This window comes from Gavialis gangeticus, unplaced genomic scaffold, assembly GCF_001723915.1.
Source record: "Gavialis gangeticus isolate Ggan-Ray unplaced genomic scaffold, GavGan_comp1, whole genome shotgun sequence".
In the NCBI taxonomy this organism is placed as follows: domain Eukaryota; kingdom Metazoa; phylum Chordata; order Crocodylia; family Gavialidae; genus Gavialis; species Gavialis gangeticus.
In genome coordinates, this window is record NW_017729000.1 from 44029954 (window position 1) to 44047670 (window position 17717).

Here is a 17717-nt window from a genome sequence, read left to right on the forward strand (position 1 = left end):
ACCTCTTGCTGCTCTGCGCCCCCGCCCCCCCCCCCCAGGAGGGCTGCAGGCTGGGGACTGTGTCGGGCTCTTCACAGGGGCGTATGCCCCCAGATCTGGATGCGGGATGACAGCAGGCTGCTGCTCCAAGCAACAAGTGCCAGGAAGAGTCAGACTGCAGCAGCAGCCTGCTGTCATCCCACATCCAGATCCAGGGGCATACACCCGACACAGCCCCCCAGCTCACAACCCTCCTGGGGGGCATCGAGCAGCAAGAGGTACACCCCACCTGCACCCACTGACAGTTCTCGTTGCAGCTGGCGCCGGTTGCTCCCAGGGCCACTGCAGAGGGGGCTAGGGTGAGCACGGACAAGCTGTGCCACGTCCTGCACTGCCCAGGGCTCCGCTTGCTGCCCCTCCCCCCAGCCCCTGCTGCTGCAGCCCTGGGAGCAGTCAATACCAGCTGCCTGCACCACAGCATGGCACAGCCCAGGAGCTGGGGTGAGTGAGGACAGGCAGAGCCCAGGCACGGGGGGGACAAGCGGAGCACAGTGCAGCCCTGGGAATGGCACCCTTCCCTAGTCCCAGTCTCACTCTCTCCCTCCCTCGCTGCCTTGGGATCCTATCCCTATTTGTTACATTATAAAGTGGGTTTGCTTTATGCGAGGGAAACCTGTATAGTCTATGGCTGAATCTCCAAATCAGCCCCAAATCTCTCCAAGTTGATTTGGAGGCTTCTGATTCAGTTCGGACCTCTTAATGAGTCTCCCGATCCAATTTGGATTCAGAGTTTTGGCCGCCGAATCAGGCTGAATCTCCTCCATATCGAATTAGCTACCGAAGCTTCACACAGCCCTACACTTTACCTCTCTCTGGCAGCTCCCTTTCTGTGTCAAAGTCAATTGTCCCACATTCTCTAAAATCCATTTGCTTAATCAGATTTCCTTGAAACCTTGAATGTCTCATGGGGCTGCTGAACAGGTCCAGTACTCCAAACCTGGGAGCAGTTGAACAGAGACACAGCTCCTCTCTCCCCCAGAACAAGTTGATGGATTCTACAAAATCCTTTTATGTCCACTTGAGTAACCAAATGATGGCCCCCAAGGGCTTCAGTCACCTTATATTTACCCCACTAGGGCATGATACCCACATCCCCTGTCAGGAAACAATGGGAGTCACTACACTTTGGCAATAAGTCTAATGCTTAGAGTCCTGCCCCTCTGGTTATGCCTCTGCCCCTGTCCCTAGGTGAATGGAGATTTGGGGAGGCCTTGCACCAGTATGGTCGTAGAAGTCTGAAGATGAGCCAAGTGTAAGCCTCTGAAAAGCAGAAAATACAGGGTCATGTATGCAGCACCATTGCAGGTAGGGAAGCTAGCTGAGGCTGGCAGGGAAGGGGATAAATCCACCTGATCAGTGATCACTGACTCCCACAGGTAACATTTCCCTTTCTCTTCAGAAAATGGTTCCTTTACACAGAACTAGTTATTTGGAGGAGTCCTGTCATCTTCTAGAACACTGAGTTCAGCAAATCCCCACTTCTGAAAACGAGAAGACAAAGCGCTAAGGCAGAAGCCAGTGCAACCCTAACTGCCTCCTTTGAGAACTGCACCAATATACATGTAACAGACACACTTTGCCTTTGAGCTGTATTGAACAGGAGCTGCCAAAACACACTCTGTAGTCCTGCACTCTGCCTCCTCCATGGAAGGAACATCTCACCTGGAAAATTTAATAGCTCCATCACCTGCAGGCACATGGTGGCACCTGACACTGCACTTTTACTTACCATCATTAAGAACACCCAACCACCCACCGTCTCTCTTGCAGGAAGTGCCTCTACCCCACTAAACCACACCTGCATCCTATTATGCTGAAACCGGGCTCACTGCATCTCTCAAGCTACCTTTGCCTGACCTCTGTGTGTGGGATCAAAGAAAAAGGTGCTTACTCACCTCTAAAAGGATGTGACTTCCTGGATCACATCAGAGCACAATCACAGCTCTAGCAAGCTGCTCCAGCTGATCCCTCCATTACTACATTTACACATAGCTTAGTGAAGGCAGTGAGATAATTCCTGTGGGCAAGGACCATCTGCAGCAGGGCAGAATTAAGGCCATGTGGGCCTGTATCTTAGCTGCTTGTTTCTTGGTTTTCCACAGCTTGCGGGGAGAGACATTCTAGAAGGGCAATTCTGAAATACATCAACATTGCTCTAACAGAGGTTTTTTGTAGTTGACTAAAATCCAGATCCTTATTCTTTGTGGTTAATAAAGATCTTGGCATTAGGAACATGTTATTCCTGGCATCCCAGACAAATTCCAGCATGGATAATCATTTGCAAAGTTCCATACATACCCATGGCACTTTGTTCATAATTACAGTCAGTGTATCTAAATCCCCCCAGCTGTTGCAACTCAGTACATATTCTTACCTGTTTTAAGCTGTAATGTAGTGTTGCTGAATGCTGCTTTGGACAGATAGCCAGCTCTCGGTGGTGGGCTGAGCACTGATAGTTTAAATGCCTTGGGATCCATTTGAATGGGAGGGGCTATATAAATGTGCAGTCATCATCTGCCTTGGCTCCTTGGACAAGAGGCCATGACAAGATCTTCTGAGTGTGTAAAAGGAGAACTTTGTCCCTGTGGACATAGGGATACTCACGGCTCCAGGTGCGGGTTTCCATAGGGATTTGAATGCCATATTTTCTTGCATACAAGAGACCCCGAAATAAGAAATGCTCTTGGAAACAGAGTACCTAAGAAGTGTGGCATCCCAGCAGACAATTTGGGTGAGGTAGCAGGAAATTCCTGATGTGGCAAGACAGCAGCAAGATTAGGTCACTGACCCTTGCAAGGGTACTGGCAAGACTGTTACTTCTTCACTATAAGTAGTTCTTTATATAAGTTTCTATACCACCGTAAGCATCATGAAGATGCTATAGACTGCATTTGGCAGCCCACTGTCTCTGGACCAGCTCAAATACTGCTTCAGGAACAAGCTACAGTGCTCAGCCAATAGCTGCTACATAGGATACTGCCCCTTCTACTTGCTGGGGTCAAAGAGGAGTGCCAGCCATCTCAGCAGTCATTGAATCACAGTGTCTGCTTATTTCTATTCTTCCCTGTTTCTGTTCCAGCAAAGAAAAATCAACTTCCAAACTTCCAAACATACATCTCAATTTTGGAGGGCTGATTTAGGAAAAGGTGCATGTTGTATGCATGTAAATATGGTACCTAACTCCTTTGCATATAAGTAGGGCACCTAACTCCTTTTTGAAATCTTAAGCTCAATATATTCAGCATTCAGCAGAAATATAAAAAAAAGAACATGCCTTCAGTTCAGAGTACAGACCAAGTGGTCTCATCTCTATAAACAAACTGCAACTATCAGTAGAACTGGCTATAGCAAAGTAATGCTTCTCCTTAAATTAAGGCCAATTGACTATACATCCCAGTGGTAACTGAGAAGGCAGAGAGGGATAGTGACAGCAAACCATCACCAAGTAAGGCATTACCTGCTTCCTAACACACCCATACGTACACTAAGCTCGGTCTTTGTATCCCTGCAGGGACAAGGGGAAGAGTATTGTTATCCAGAGGTGAGGTACTTGGGGACATTATTCAAAGAGTCTTCTGGTTCCTGCCATATACCAAGGCTGCTAGTCTCCTGTCTGAACTGTAGACTTAGCCACACTTTGTTTCCTCTCTGCCTTACCTAAACTTTCTATCAGCCCAGCAGATTCTTACTCATTAAGTCTAAAATGCATTAATAATTATGTAAATAAAGAGGCATTTATTGTCCCTCTTCTGCCTGGTTTCACATATAAATTAGCTGTGCACGCAGCATTTTATCCTCTTCAGAAAATTAACTCAGGAGTAGAGCAGCTCGGAGTATGAGTCTGACAGGATTAGGCTGGAACCCAGGCAGGTGAATCATTAGAGGAAGATGGGTGACAAGAACTACATCCACAACAGGAGCCACGTCTGAATTGTCATTGGGATTCTCTTGGCATCAGTAGAAGATCCATCAGGCGAGTAAAAACAAAGGGACCTCAATTCAGAGGCTTCTCTGAAAAATGTTGGTTTGACCTGCTCAAGCCAGAAAGGAAGAGGCAGTAGGTCCTCACCCTGTCTTATTTTAGGACTTCTAAGGCCCTCACTATTGCAGCAGCTGAATGTCACTGAGTTCATTCAGAATGAAAAGCATTCAATACCTTGACAAAACAACCAGGGTCCAAGCCTACTTGTCTAAGATCTAGCTTTTCTATGAACCACATTGCTCCTGGGCTTATAGCAAACCCTCAGTCAGATGCAAAGAAATGAAAGGTTTTGATACAGAGCCTATATATTTTTTTCTGTCCAGGTACCACCTGCACCAGCATTCTGCCTCCACGACCACCAGCAGAGACAAGGTACCAGTAGCAAAGCAAACAAACAAGATTCCCATCTTAGGCTTTCATTCAGCCTTTTAACCCTTACCTACAGCCAGACCCTTGTCTCTCACACAAGGTTTAGATACACAGCACGGTTCCTGGGCACATCTACACAAGGTGTTTACTGTGCAGTTAACTAATTAACTGCACAGTAAATGTCTCAGCGTCTACGTCTGTGTCCCTGTTAAGGTGCAAGAAATGAATCAACTCTGCCAGCTAGCCCTGCACCCTCACGCCCCAGTCAGCCCCTCTGCAGCACGTTGAGCCTGGTTGGCACATAGTTCCACATTGGACGGCTGATCCTCCAGGTTCCCTACCAGCCAGGGCTGCTGTGATCTGACTCAATGTGCTGTGGTCTGTACGCCCAGGAGCTTTCATAGATTTCATAGACATTAAGGACTGGAAGGGACCTTGCAAGATCACCGAGTCCAGCTCTCCTGCCATAGGCAGGAAATCTGCTGAGGTCAAATGATCCCAGCAAGATATGCATCGAAACGCTTTTTGAACAAGTCAAGTAGGTGCTTGGCACCACCTCTCAAGGGAGTCTGTTCCAGACCCTGGACACTCAAACTGTAAAGAAGTTTTTCCTTATGTCCAGTCTAAATTGGCCTTCCAGAAGTTTGTGGCCATTAGACCTACTTATCCCTTGGGGAGTCCTGGTGAACAACTGTTCTCCCAGATCCTGGTGCACCCCCCTTATATACTTACAGGCTGCCACCAAGTCCCCCTGGAGCCTTCTCTTCTCCAGACTGAAGAGTCCCATGTTCCTCAGCCTCTCCTTGTAAGGCTTGCTCTTTTGGCCTTTGATCATGTGGGTGGCTTTCCTTTGGACTCTCCCAAGCTTATCCACATCCCTCCTGAATTATGGAGCCCAGAACTGGATATAGTACTTCAGCTGTGGCCTCACCGAGGCTGAGTAGAGTGGAAGGATGACATCCCTGGTTTTGCTTGAGATGCATGGGTGGACGCATACCAAAGTTTGGTTTTCTTTGCTGGCTACGGCATCACATTGGTGGCTCATGTTCATCTTGTGGTCAATCAAGACCCCCAAGTCTCTTTCAGTTGTGGTGCTAGTGAGCGTAGTGCTGCTGAGCCTATAAGTATGATGCTGGTTTTTCCTCCCAAAGTGGAGCACCCTGCACTTCCCTATGTTAAGTGCCATCAGGTTTTGGTCCACCCACCTTGTAAGCCTGTCCAGGTTGGCCTGTATCCCCAGCCTATCCTCCAGTGTGACGGCCTTCCCCCATAGTTTAGTGTCGCCTGTGAATTTTGCCAGTCCGCATCTGATGTCCAAATCCAGTTAATTTATGAATATATTAAAGAGTACTACCCCAAGTACTGAGCCCTGAGGGACATAACTGGTCACCTTGCAACAAGCTGATTTGCTCCCATCAACTAATACTCTTTGGGTCCAACCCCGGAGCCAGCTCCCCAGCCAATGGACCGTGAAATGGTCGAGGCCACAGTTCTCCAGCTTAGCCATGAGGACATCATGGGAGAACAAGCTTCTGGGAACAATAAAATGTGGAGCAATAAGTTCCACAGTGTATTGCAGCACATTAATGGCATGTCTAGACGTGCCCACTATGGAGTAATCTACCCTAGATTTTACTCTATAATATATGTATTGGTGAAGTGAACACACAACGGACCATCCCAAACTAGCACTACTACAGTCTCTGTCCACTAGGTGGCAGGCGCACCAATTTAGCCCTTTCCTCAGTGTATCTGGGTGATGATGCATGGGAGGAGACGCATGACTTGTTCCACATAGTAAAATTACTAAACATTTTCAAAGGGGAAGATTCACCCTGGACTCAAGTGATCTTCTCTGTGGCTGCTTTCCTTTTGCCTCCCTTGCGGCAAAAATTGGATGCAAAGAAGGGTCACTTGAAACCCTCTGGGTCAAGATACAGGGAGAGCACAAGGAAAGGGACTTGATCGTAGGAGTTTATTACAGACCTCTAAACCAAGAGGAACAGCTCAGCCAAGCATTCTCTAGAGAACTGGCAGAGCTGCATGCTCATGGACCATGGTCATAATGGGTAACTTCAATTACCCAGACATCTTGTGGGATTAGCACTCAGCTAGATCCAATCACTCACAAAGCTTCCTCACTTGCATCAGGGAGCTCTATCTAACTCAGGAAGTCTATGAGCCAACTAGGGGCAAGGCACTCCTGGACTTGGTTCTGGCCAAAGGGGATGATCTAGTGAGCAACCTGCGGATTGAAGGGAAACTGGGCAACAGCGACCATGAGATGACCACTTTCTCCAACTGCTGCAAGCCAGGGAAATCAGCCAGTAGGGTAGAAATACCTGATTTTAGGAAAGCTGATTTCCACAAACTCAGGAGATTGGTTGGCAAGGCCCTACAGGACCATGGTCTGATCAGGAAGGGAATACAAGAAGAGTGATCTTTCTTCAAGGAAGTACTCCTAAAAAATCAAAGAAAGTCTATTCCCTCTCACAAGAAAGGCAGCAAAAGAGCTGAGAGAGTCCCTTGGCTCAACAGGGAAGTCATGGACCTCCTGAAATTAAAGCAAGAAGCCTACAAGGAATGGAAGTCAGGAACAACTACTCAAGAAAAGTATTCAGCAACAGCCCCCACCTGTAGGGAGCAGATCAGGACAGAGAAAGCACTAACCAAACATAAATTGGCAACCAGAATCAAGGACAACAAAAAGTCCTTCTTTAGATACATAGAAAGTTACAAAAAGAACAAGGGATGCATAGGGCCCCAGATAAATGAAATGGGACAGCTGTTAACCAACACCCGGGACAAAACTGAACTCCTGAATGAATACTTCATGTTGGTATTCCACCAGTTCTGGGGTATTAGCCTGCTTGACAGGATACAGGATGACCATGGTGGGGTGACCACCCTCCCATAGTTGATGTAGATCTTGTGGGGGAGCACCTACGAGGCTAAATATCTATAGGTCAGCAGGACCGGACAAACTACACCCGAGAGTGTGTCATCAAAGAACTGGCCGATGTCATCTCACAACAGATGGCAAAGTTATTTGAAGACTCGTGGCACTCAGGAGAGGTCCCAGAAGACTGGCAAAAGGCAATGTGGTACCTATCTTCAAGAAAGGGAGAAGGGACAACCCAGGAAACTACAGGCCAATCAGTTTGACCTCAATCTCAGGTAAAATGCTGGAGAAAATCATCAAAGAAACCGTCACACAGCAGCTAACTGAAGGCAGTATTCTGAAGGGTAGCCAACATGGCTTCGTCACAGGCAGGTCATGCCAGACCAACTTTATTTCCTTCTATGATCAGGTTACTTGCCACCTGGATAGAGGAAATGAGGTTGATGTCATATACTTGGACTTCAAAAAGGACTTTGACCTAGTCTCACACAATGTCCTCATTGTCAAATTGGGAAAATGCGGCCTCGACTACTTCATGATCCAGTGGCTAGGTAATTGGCTCTGTGGTAGGACCCAAAGAGTACTGATTGATGGAACTGAGTCATAATGGTGGAGGGTGACTATGGCGTCCCTCAGGGGAAGACCAGTGCTCTTCAATGTATTAATTAACGATTTGGATTCAGGTATTACAAGCAATCTGGCAATGTTCAATGACAACACCAAGCTATGGGGAAGTGTTGTCACTCTCAGAGTCAGGCTGGTGATACAGGCCAACCTGGACAGGCTCGTGAAGTGGGCAGACCTCAACCTAATGTCGTTTAATACAGAGAAATGTAAAGTGCTCCATCTGGAGAGAAATAACCCACAACACACTTACAGGCTTGGCAGTGTTCTGCTTGCTGGCACCACAGCTGAACGAGACCTGGGTGTCATGATTGGCAACAAAATGAACATGAGCCACCAGTGCAACGTCATAGCTGGTAGAGCTAACCAAACAATGGCCTGCATCCACCGAGGCATCTCAAGCAAGGCAAAGGATGTCATCCTCCCACTTTACTCAGACTTGGTGAGACTGCAACTGGAGTACTGCATCCAGTTCTGGGCACCTGTAATCTCCCATACCTTTCTTGTGGGCATTGAGTATGGGGGTTCCTTTCTGACCTCGCCATTGCTTTTGGGAGGAAACAGTTCTATTAGTAGGGTGACTTTGAGCCAGTCCCCCAGGGCATCTCACCTGCCACGTATTTAATGAGAAATAATTTTAATTGGAAGGAAGCTGTTCAGTCCTGTTTCCCCTTGCCACCTCCCTTTGGTCATCCCTGCTTTCCTCCTGTTTGAGGCTCCACCTCCCCTACACCCTGCCTAACGCCAACCAAGATGTCATCACCTGTATTGTTGGAGTTGGTATCCCGTATACTTTTGGAGCTCTGGCTCCAGAATTTATGGCCATAGGATAGGGATGGTGTTCTTAGCTTGAGTGCTTCCTACTGCCCCCTTTTCTTTCATTTGTACATTGTCCTGATTTGGTACTGTTCTGTCCTCCAGCTTGTCACTCTTTTCCCAGACTTGGTACTTGCTGTAAATCAGGCAGGTCTGGATTCTTGTCCTGCTTGGTCCTGCTGGGCTCCAGTCTCCACTTCAGATGTCTGTTGTCCACGGTGACTCTATAAGTCAATCTTCGGGCACTCTCTGGCCCTGAGCGCTTGGTGGGACCCCTTCCTGGCATAGCCACCAGGTCCCCTTGCTGGGACTGAATTCTCTGGCCCCTCTAGGTCGGTTGGAGACCTCACTTCTGGTCCCCCCCACTCGTCTTCCACCGGGTCTTTTATTCCAGCTTCAGGGGTCTGGCCAACCAGTCGGTCCCAGCATGCTGTTATAAAGCATGCCCAAGCCAGTGAAGGAGCCAGTCCCAGCTCCTTCAGGGTCGGCTGTTTTTTTTCTCTCTTTTTTTTTTCCCACGGTGGCTCTGCCCACCACGATTTCACTTTTGCTGTGTTCGGCTTCTGGTGCAGTGTCTTGTCCAGCAGAGGTAAGTCTTTTCCACAGCACTGCACTTCAAGAAGGATGTGGCGAAGCTCAAGAGAGTCCAGAGGAAAGCCATGTACATGATTAGAGGCCTAGAGACCAAGATGTATGAGGAGAGGCTGAGGGACTTGGGACTGTTCAGCCTGGAGAAGAGAAGACTCAGGGGGAACTTGGTTGCAGCCTAAAAATACATCAGGGTTTAGGGGAACATCTATTCACCAAGGTCCCCCAGGGGAGGGCAAGAAATAATGGGCACAAGTTGACTGAAGATCACTTCAGGCTAGTCATCCACCCTGGTGATCTTCAAAAAAGTCTTGATGCCCATCTTGCGGGGATCATTTGATTCCAGCAGTCTTTTCTGCCCACGTGCATGGGGATTGGACCCGATGATCTGTAAGGTACCTTCCAGCCCCTAGCAACTATGAAGTTATGAAACTTTTGTTACATAACAAACAACTTATGTCCACACTCCCAGTGTCTAGCTAAGAAGTCCCCTCCAGCCTTGCCCTGAAGGTTCTCAAGTACTACAGATAGCTGTGTGCAAACAGACTCAGCTCAGTCTGTGGCTCCTTAGGGGCTCTATGTTTCAGTATCAAGTGCTGCTAAGGAATAATTTGCATGTCAGCTTTGTGCAAGGGCCATCCCAATCTTCTCTGCATCATTTCAGTTTTAGTATATGTATCACTGGAGCATCAAGTCTTGCCAATGGATAACCTGCCTGTGAAAGCTATTTAGTTGAAGTTGCCAACCAGATAAACTTTATGGACCTGTGCCTGCTCCCACTTTAATCAGCAGCAAAACTCCCACTGGCATCAGTGGGAGCTGAAGAACCTAGGTCTTGTCAAATGTGTAACATGCAAGTCTGTCTGAATATTTCCTTTTGGCTGTCTATTAGTGCCTTGATTTCAGACCTACCAGGTAATATGTTTCAGGGATCTCACACTGTTCCTTCCCAACTGGCACCCTGCCAGCCTAGATTCAAGAGATGTGGGGCAGGATCTAACTGTGTAGGACTGTGATGGGTATATAAAATCCACACCATCCATGAATGGCTTCATTAACTAGAGCCTGAGCATTCCACTATCCTCCTCTCAGTACACCTGGGCAGGAGGTGGAGTGGGAAACAGACCTCAAGCAGATTTAAGAGAAATAGCTTAAGCCAGGGAAAGGAGACACACAGGAAGAGTGTTTGTGTGTCTCCTTTCCCTGTGTCTCTCTACTTCCTAGACTACTTAAAGGGAACAAGGATCATATTTCTTCTTGGAAAGGGCAGGGTGGTAAGACCCAGAAATATGCTGTCAAGCTGTAGTAGGTGTGATTAACTCAGGGAATGGGCCTTTGAGGAGAAGTGAAACTTGAGGGAGGCAGCTCTGCAAGTTATTGTTCTGAAATGAGGATAAGAGGACCTGGGTGACAGTAAAAAAAACCCAGACAAACAAACCCAGGAGAGGCGATGCCGTTCAGTTGGAAGATCATTTGATCTGGGAGCTCCATTAAGGCTACCACAGACACAACCCTGAAGGTCACTGCGCTAGAGAGAATGTGGGACTGAAGTCAAGTCCAGAGGGAGGGGTGAGGGAAGAAGGATGTGCATGGATTAGATTTACACTGAACACTGCTTGCATTAAGACTTTAGCACTGTGGAAGGGGTGGGACTGGCAGGTGATATTGCTGGACAAAAAAAAGAAAAAAACAGGCAGACAGCCAGGCAGTCTCATGACTGGGAGAGACAGTGACACTTGGGCTAGGGACAGACATTACACATAAACTGGTTTAAATTATCAGAAACTGGTTTAAACCTGTAACAGAATAGATGTTCAGTGCACATAAACCAGTCTGAAAATGGCTGAAATTGGTTTGAGATAAACCTGGTTGAATGCAGTATCAGACTTAACTGATTTGGGTCAAAGTGGTTTATGCAATGTCTATCCTAGACCCCTTGCTGGTTTAAGATGAACCAGACACTCCCAGCATCCCAGCATACTCTCTGGGCTGGGCAGGGCTCTCTGCTCCACAGCAGGGCTGGCCCCTCCCCTCTCCTCCCTGGCCAGAGCTCTGGCAGAGACTTGCAGGCACAGAGCAACTGCCTCACTTCTCTCTGATAAGTAGGGATTGTTCCCTCTTCCCCTCTGCCTTACACAGACACCTCAGCATTAGCTAGCAGACCACATGCTGGCTATGGTCCCTGCTGTGGGAGATGACAAGCAGACAGGCTTTTTGGCGTTAATCAACATGTAGCTTATTGTCCTTCCTTGGAAGAGCTGTTTAAGAAGAGCTCCGTTAGTTAATGGAGAGAGGCTTTGTTTTCTCAATGGGTTGATTAACAATGAGTTAGGGATGATAAACATTCCCTGCTGGGTTGCTGGGGGTGGGGGCAGGGGGGAATAATCAGAGTGTCCTGTCCAGGCCTTGCTACACCACCCTCAGCTCAGCCCTGGAGAAGTCAAGGGAGGGCTGTTCTAGCACCCGCCTCCCCCACCCCCCCCCCGGCATCTAGCTTGAGCCACTGCAGGCATGTGCCTGCATTTCTGGGATGTCTGTCTGGTTACAAACTGATTTAGCCTAGCCAGGTTAGGCTAACCTGCAAAGATTGAATCAACTCAGGCTCAGGCTTTTTGAATGTCTGTCCCTAGCCATGCTGTTTTCTTGCTGGAGGAGTTGCTATAGCAGAGTTAATATAGGGCAAAAATGGCCAAAACCAGAAGATCCCATCCTGAACCGAACAGCTGAATGTGTTGTAGAAAGTGGTTGGGGGCTGCACAAAGATCTAAGTGATGCTGTGCCATTTTGAAGTCAGCCAGGTCTCTCATGATTGCCCTGCTGTCTGCCTCTGGCATGCCAACATCTTACAAGTCGAGGTTGCGGGTGTTTTTGGTGCTTTGTCCAAAAACTATTACCATCCCTTGACCTAGGTTGTATTTTTAACTCTGTCATGGCCTATGGGAAAGGTGCTTCCCTCATTCCTTTGTGTGCGTCTTATCTTTTTTGCCTTGTTAGCTTTTTGGAACAGAGATTGTACCTTTCTCTCTGTTTGTACCATGTCTGGTACACTAGGGCCCTAGTTTTAGTTAGGACCCTTGGGGACTTCTGTATTTTAAAGCATAATAATGTCAGTACATTAAAGGTCTCTCCCCAGTATCTAAAGCCCAAAGCACACTGAAACATGAATAAGATTATTTTTGTTTGTGGTCATTAATGAAATAGCCACTGATGTAAATTACTGTGTTATGCAGCACTGAGCAAACCTCTGGACTGAGACAATTCATTTGGGTAATGCTAGAGTACAAATAAGTTATTTGGGCTCATTAACAAAGCAGGTAAGTGTGGCTAAGGGGCTGGATGTTTTATATTCAGATGTCTGAGAAAGGGATGAGGTCCAAGACAGACAGACAGCTCCTCTTTGCTGATTAGCTCTGTTTGCTAAAAGAAGGACACAAATGAATAACAGCTAATGATGAGCATTGTGTTAATGTGAGTGGTATAAACAGTCCAAGAAAGACACAGGCATTAATGTAACCCCATCATTGTACACCACTACACAGTTAAAGAAGGTTTAGGGAGTAGAGTACAAGGATTGCAGCTTTCTTAGTCCCAGTGCAAAAACTGCCGTTACAAATCTTTTTAACTTTGCAGTAAAGAGATAGGAAAACTAACCATTGAAAACATAAAGTATGAAGTAAGGATTTCCTTTTAGCACTATCTCTGAATCCCAGTACCTGCAGAAAATCATATGTATGTGTGTATAGGTATATATAGTATATAGGGGTACACACACACACATTCTATATAGAGACATACACATATAGAACCTCCTCCACCCCCTGGTTTAATATAATCTAACACTTGTCAGTGATGGTAATAACAGTCTTTTCGAGGAAAAGAAGGTGGGAGGTGGGAGAGAAAGAAGCTGTTACTGTTGCTGCGAAAGTCTGATCCTGCTTTCCTGAAGACAAAACAAACTAAACACACAGAAATGGTGAGAGGAAAATAACAGCAAAGATAGAAGATGCAGGCTCTCTTTCTAGCACAGTCTCCTGCTTTACAGCCTTGCTGTTGGAGGAAGATGGGCCCGGTAAACAGCCTAACCAGCTATTTAGGGACCTGACATACTTGGGCCAGAGTCAGGCTATTGAGGATTTTGCTCCAAGCTGCCTCTTTGGATGCAGGCTTGCAGGAATGATCTTTGTTGGCTAAACCAAAGAGAGAGATGAGGGAATATGGGGCAATAAGGTGGGGAAGGAAAGATGGGGCACTAAAGTAAGGAAGGCCTTCCTGTGGCCTGGTTTCCCGGGACATCCCTCAGGATCAGGAAGAAAAAGCCATTCCAGGAGAGGGTGGTGGAGCAGCCCTGGTGGTAAACCTCACTCCTTTCAGTTCACTCATCCATCCTGCTAGCAACATACCCTCCCCCCACCCTCCAAAACTTCGGGGATTCCAAAGGGAGTAATGGAAATAGTCCATCCCCTCATTGTTTTGTCCACCCATTAAGCTTCATTTTGGACACATCAGATCAAGTCAATTAATTTCCAAGTCCATTCTCCTTTTATCTGGACTGATTCAGTGTTTCTGCCTCAACTTTTTCTGCCTCATAGATAATCGTGCACATAACTATCTGTGCTGGATTTTTGTTACTCGGGCTGATTTAGAGCACAGGCACTCTGCATGACATGTTTGAACCTCAAAAGAAGAGACTGTGTTGAATCTGAACACAAAGTCAAACAATCCTGTTAGCCCAAAAGGGAGGGGGAAAATGGGTTTGAATCCAGATGGGGATTTGAATCTAAAGCTGTAATGAGAGAAGAAAGGAGTTATATTGGACCACACAGACCCCATGGCTATCAATGGGCACAGTACTAAGATCTTTAGCACCACAGAAGCCCCTACCATCTTCACTGAAGGAAGATAACATGCAGCTCATTGGCTATCAGTAGCAAGTTGCTACTACATTGGGGCCAGTCCTAAAAAGGTACCTGGCTTGTAAGTTACCACAACAACAAACCTGCCCTGTGTAGAAATGTAGATCTAAAAACAGACCTCAAGTCTGTCTCTCCAGCGGTGCCAAGATTCTTTCTGCAAAATCTAGAAAAAGTAAGAGTTTACTCAGGGGTGGGCAAAATATGGCCCACGGGCTGGATCCAGATCATTCTATCTGGCCCGTGGGCCCCCTAAAAAATTTAGAAACTATTAATTTGCTCCTGGCTGCCTGTCAAAGATGACGGGGCAATAGGATGCAGGGGGAGCCATCAGCAGGCCACAGCAGGCCAGGCCTGCCCCATCACCAGCCATTTCCCTGCCTTCCTTCCCCTGCACTGCTCCAGCACCATGTGGCTCCCAGCTGCACTGCGGGACCAGGGAGCACGGGTCCATGCTGGTACCCCAGGGTATGTGTGTGTGTATGTATAAAGAGTGTAAGTGTAAATGTGAGGGTGAGTGAGTGAGTGCGTAGGGTCAGTCCCACATGCACACCCCACCATACACATGCACCAACACCCCCCTTGCACTGCCATACATGCAGACCGCCACACTCACACCCCCACTCCCTCACACAACCCAGCCACCTTCCCCCCACACACTTCTGCCTACAAACTCCCATACCCACCCATGACCCACATATCCACACACACATCCACATGCTCCCTCACCCCACCCTCACCCCACCTCCCCACACCTATCCACCCCACACCCACACCCCACAGCTCCCCACAATATACAAGAGTAAGACTTCATTGTAAGCTATTATATACAATCACCTCTATGTACACTACACAAACACATGTAAACTAGGACAAAAATATTTTTTAAAATCAAATTAATGATTGTGTAACAAGCTGGGATTTCAGGGCCAGGTCTCAGTGCCAGCTGCCTGCCTGTTCAGGGCTAAACCCCTGCCTCACTCATATGCCATGCCTTAATGAAGTAATATGAATGTTATTTCTAAGGAGGGAGGTTGCCCATTGTTCAACCTCTTGATAACAAGGGCCTAAGTACTAGGGCTGTGTGAAACAGCACTGTTTTATTTCACCGTTTTGATGAGACAGTGTCATTTTGAGTTTTGTTTCATTTCAGAACTGCTGTTCAGTTCATTTCGTTGAAACTGTTTTGACATTTTGCCCATAAGCTATAATGGGGAAGCACAAAACTGTCAATAACTTTGTCATTTGTTGGCATATTTGAATGAAAACAGCAGAGAAAGTAGCCCCTTCTGAGGGCATGAAGCCTGCCAAGTTTCAAGGAGATAGGTGCAGGGGTTTCTGGGAAACTGCACCTCAAAGTCTTGAAAGCAAAACTCATGTAACTTGTAACAGTGAAGGCACAGGGGCATAAAAACAGCAGGCATGGTAGCCCCTGCTGAGGCCACAAAGCCTGTCATGTTTCAAGGAGATAAGTACAGAGGTTTCTGGGAAACTACACCTCAAGCTGCTGACAAGAAAATCTCATGATGTGTAACTTTGTGCATGTGTTAAGGCACGCCCTCACTGGTGCTGGGGTCTCTACATAACACGGTAGTGTTCCCCAATGCAGTCTCCTCCTCCCCTACAACCTCAGTCCAGTCCACCACTTTAAATAACAACAAGTAAAATAATAACTTAGTGAGCAACACAGTAGCACCAGCAGCATCTCAGGCAGCCAAACTGTGCCAGAGCCCTTCTTTCCTCTCCTGCAGGAGCTTCTTCTCCAGTGTGTGTGTTAAGGCATACCCTCACTGTTTCCTTCCCCGCTCTTCCCCCTCCCTCTCCTTACTTTGTTTCCCTGAAGGCAAGCCCAGGTTCAGCTTTGAAGCTTGAAACGTTTTGAAACTTTCAAAACATTTTGACTGCCCTCATTTCATTTTGAGGCTATTTTGAAACCCTTCATTTCATTTTGATGTTGCTGTTTCAAGCTTGAAATGAGTTGAAACAGGGTCAAAACAAAACAGCTGGTGAAATTTCACACAGCCCTAAGTACACACACTGACCTTCCCTTACACGTGTCCTATGCCTTGCAGCTGTTTCTATGTCACATCCAGTATTTCCATGCTGTCCATTACAATATTTCTGTCACATCCGGTATTTCCATATTATCCCATCTGATATATCTGTTTCCCCGAGTCAGTGTTTCTGCCCCTCACTACGGCCACTCATCTTCAACTGGGCCACTCTATACACTCAGCCCCCCACTGGGCCTTCGACCCCTCACTGGGTCTTCTGCCCCTCACTGGGCCACTTCACACTCCCAGCCAACACAGGGGTCTCTCACCCTATAGGCTCGGGTGGCTGCCACCATGCCTGGACCCACTACACTGGGCTCAGGTGTCCCCCTCTGGGCTTGCTTCGCCCAGGTCTCTTCCCTTGTCGGTAACCCACCTGTAGGCAAAGGCTGCCTGAAATAATTGCCCACCCCTGAGTTAATTCAACAGGTAGATCAGAATCTACTGGCTGTAGCCCAGGGGTGGGCAAAATATGGCCCATGGGGTGGATCCAGCCCACCAGGCCATTCTATCCAGTCTGTAGGGCCCCTAAAAAATTTAGAAAATTAATATTTACCTGCCCCCAGATACCTCTCAAAGCTGACAAAAGCCAGGGGCAGTAGGACCCAGGGCAGCCTTAGCAGGACTGAACAGCCCAGCCCTGCCCCACCCCCAGCCATTTCACTCTCTTCCTGCCCCCACCCTGCTCTGGCACCACGTGGCTCCTGGCTGCATCACTGGACCGGGGAGCACAGGGCTGCACTGGTACACAGGGGCGGGGTGTATGGGCAGGTACGGACTGGGGGGGGAAGGCAACTACAGTGCATGTGTATTTGTATGTATGTTTATGGGGCGGGCCAGGCAAGGACAGTCTGTGTGTGTGTGTGTGTGTGTGTGTGTGTGTGTGTGTGTGCAGGCAGGGACAGTGTGTGTGTGTGTATGTATTCATAGGCTGAGTCCCACGTGCACACCCCACCATACACATGTACCCACACATCCCTTTCACTGCCATACATGCAGACCCCCCACATACCCTCACACCCCCCAGCCACCCATTCCCCCACAAACCCCATACCCACTCATGCCCCACATATCCACACCCCCCCCAACATGCTCTCTCACCCTACATACCCACAGCCCCCATAATATATAAGAGTAAGGCTTCATTTTAAGCTATTGTGCAAACACCTCTATATACACTACACAAACACATGTAAATCAGGACAAAAATATTTTTTAAAATCAAATTAATGAATGCTGTAGATGTTTGCTTTTTAGAATATAATGTTATTTTTCCAGTTCTGAGATGGCAAAACCCTTTGCTGAAAGGAGTACTTCCAGGGGCAAGGAGAGGGGCTTCTGGTGGCAAAGGTCAGGGGTTAGAGGGCAAGACTTCCAGTCACAAGATGGTGACTGGGGCAGGGCTACCAACAGCCCTCAACAGCTTGCCAAAA

The 17717-nt window shown here is 47.6% G+C and overlaps 1 long non-coding RNA gene across 1 annotated transcript in view; it reads left to right on the forward strand.

The window, feature by feature from the left end:
- Positions 1 to 6506, forward strand: part of LOC109290153 — an 18363-nt gene extending 11857 nt beyond the window's left edge. Inside the window, exon 3 of the long non-coding RNA XR_002095547.1 lies at positions 6348 to 6506. This is a non-coding gene — a long non-coding RNA (uncharacterized LOC109290153). The remainder of the gene's footprint in view (positions 1 to 6347) is intronic.
- Positions 6507 to 17717: the final 11211 nt, after the last annotated feature.